This window comes from Elephantulus edwardii, unplaced genomic scaffold (assembly GCF_000299155.1).
Source record: "Elephantulus edwardii isolate Elephantulus edwardi_28Jun2011 unplaced genomic scaffold, EleEdw1.0 scaffold00293, whole genome shotgun sequence".
NCBI classification, from domain to species: domain Eukaryota; kingdom Metazoa; phylum Chordata; class Mammalia; order Macroscelidea; family Macroscelididae; genus Elephantulus; species Elephantulus edwardii.
The window spans coordinates 2458584-2461834 of NW_006400043.1; positions in this window are offsets into that span (position 1 = coordinate 2458584).

Sequence of the window (3251 nt, forward strand, 5' to 3'; positions counted from 1 at the left end):
TTTGTATGATCTACAGTCAAAAAGTTTGCAAGATCAACAAAACTAACATATTTTTGGTTCTCATGATCTAAATACAGGCTTCAAATGAGCACAATTAAGTGTTCTAGGATTCCTAGTCTTCTCAATGCTAGCCATAATTTGTTGTGATCCACACAGTCACATGTATTTTCATAGTTAATAGACCTTAGATAAACATACTTCTGGCACTCTCTGTTTCCACTTGACATCAGTAATGATATTCTTCCATGGCTTCTTCACATCCAGTTTGAATTTATAGCCTCTCTGTGTTAATGTATTTTTTCAGCCATTTTGTCTGGTTATGTTCAACAAAATTTTACTTGTTTGTAATATTAATAATTTCCAAATTCTATATAATCTCTTCTTTTATAAAAAGAAATGAGGGAAAATATATATATATATATATATTCCAGTCTTTTAACTATATACTAATGAGCACATACAAAGCTGTATTTATTCCCTAAATTACTCTAATTAGAATTGCCTCAAATCCTGGGAACTTATCAATGCCTTGAGTGTAGTTTGAATTTATTTTATTACCATTTATTCTTTTTTTCTGTCTTTATAAATTTTTATTTTAGTTTATACTGTTTTACTAAAGAGCCATGATATCAGTCTGGAGACTAAAGTGCACCTAGTACAGGCTATGAGCTTTTCAATCACTTGCTATACACCAGAGAACTGGGCAATGACTAGGAATGATAGAAGGAGAATTGTTGCCTTTGAGCTGTGGCGTTGGAAAAGAGTACTGAATATTCCATGGACTGCTAAGAGAACAAACATGTTCATCCTGGAGAGGGTGAAACACGGCTGCTCCTTGGAGGTAAGGATTCTGAAGCTTCATCTGATATATTTTGGACATGTTGCAAGGAGGGACTATCCCTTGGAGAGAGACTTCATGCTTGGGAGGGTAGAGGGACAGCACAGGAGAGGCAGACCCTTGATGAGATTATTGATTCAGTGACTGGGGTAATGAGGGTAGATGTGTCACAGACAATAAGATTGGCACAGGACAGAGTAAGGTTTAGGGCTGTTATACATGGGGTTACTATGAGTTGTAGGCCACTCAATGACATATAACAACAACAACAACAACAATTAGTTTGCTGGTAAAGTTTGTGCACAATGTTTTTCACACTATCTTCATTTACACTTTTTTTTATACAATTACTGTCTTTAATTATATTTTCTAAACCCCTGCTGTATCTTTCGCTTCATTTTACCACGCCTCCCTTTACTCTTCAATTTATGAGACTTTATGATTTCCTTCTTGCCAATCCTCACTTCTCTTCTTCTACCTTCCCTCCTTAGATCCTCATACACATTTTATTAGATATCTTTCTATATGAACAATAATGGTCTTATACAGCATTTTTTTAGGGGGATTGAGTTAGTTCACTCAGCATAATGCTCTCCAGGCCCTCCCTGGTCATGAAGTAATTTTCTAAATCATTGATTCTCTGTGATGCATAGTATTCTGACATGTGAATGTACTACAGTTTTCCATATATTTTTCAGTGTAGACATTTCTTTTTCATCTGAACATTGGAAAATGAAGAAAGGGGAACAACAAAAAAACCCCAATATCTTGAAACTGTGTGTGTGTGTGTGTGTGTGTGTGTGTGTGTGTGTGTGTGTGTCTGACTATGAGAATAAACAGCTCTTTTTTAGCAAGTGCAACTGCCTTAGGGGCAAAGTTTGTAATATTTCCTCTCAGAAACTTGGGCATGTTTTCAAGAATGTTCAATCCTTGGAAAAATAATTTTTTCTTCAAAAGTAGATGGTCAGCAAAAGAGAAGACAGCTGCCAAAGAGATGGATCTAAATAGTGATTACAATGGTTTTGATCATGGGGGACCATGAAGATGACATAAGACAGGGTAAAGTTCAAATACATTGTTCATTATGTCACTACGATAGTATCCCATTCTCTCCTACGTCCTGGTTGACTAAAGGGCATTTAACAACAACATAGAAAGTATGTGAAAGTGATTACTTTTATGTTCTATAAGGCAATAGAATATATATCTGTCTTTGAAGATTATTTTTCATAAAAATAAAATTAAATCCTTTTCTGTCACCATTAATTGTTTTAGCAGTAATCTGTAATTGGAATCTTCAAAATATTACCTCTGGCATTAATATACTTGTGAAGTTACTTCGCTGTGCTCAAAAATCTCACCTGTGAAAGTGAGTTAAAAAAACATAGCCAGATATCACAGGTATTAGGAATATGTTTTTGTTGTTATTTGATGTAAGACAATAATGATTTCTATTAAATAATTTTTCCTTACTCAATATATTACAACCATTAACTAGCTAACATGTTGCTTTACATTATGGTAACTGAAAGGGAATTTGTGACAGTATCTTCTTTTTCTTTTCACTGTTCACACATAATTGGGGAAAAAGAAAACTGGTCTTTAGTGTTTCTCTACATAATATAATACATTTGTCATTTCTTATTAGGTCTTCAGATTTCTATTATTTATAATTCCTTTGAGATGCAATAAAAGTTTCCACACAAAGCTCATTATTTCTAATTAATCCCATAACAAGTCTTCAAGATGGTTGTGCTTTGAGACTTTTTTCCAAAACAATAGTGTTTTATTCTCCTTTTCATTATGCAAATTGTACGTTTGAGATATTACTACAATTTGTATAATATACATATTCTGTTGTTTTAATATAAAACTAGGTTACCAAACATAATATTTGATGAATTATCCTCATTTATGAAATAAAGTTTTCCTTTGAATTATAAGTAAAATATTCAAATTAATAGTTTAGAAACAATGTCTCTTAGTTTAAAATACCAAAACTAAAAACACAAAATATATTACTTTTTTTCAATAAAACATGTACAATCTGATAGGTCTAATTTGAAAACTTTAATCATTGGATTTTTATTTTGAGGCTACAAAGCAATTAAAAATTCATTATTAGACTATAATGAGAAGTTCTTTTTGCCACATGTTGAAGCTTAGTTTCAAACAAAGCAAAACACACTTGCAAGTATTCTAATTATCTCTGTTTTTGTTGTGTGCTCTGAAGTTGACTTCGACTGATTGTAAGCTTTTGTACAACTCTGGACCCTGACTCATCCTGAGCCAATTTTATTACCTTGGACACAACTAGCCTCATTACCCTAGTCACTGAGTCTATACATCTCATCAAGGTTTTTACTTTTTTGCTGGTATTACACCATTCCATGCATGATGTCCCTCTCCAAGG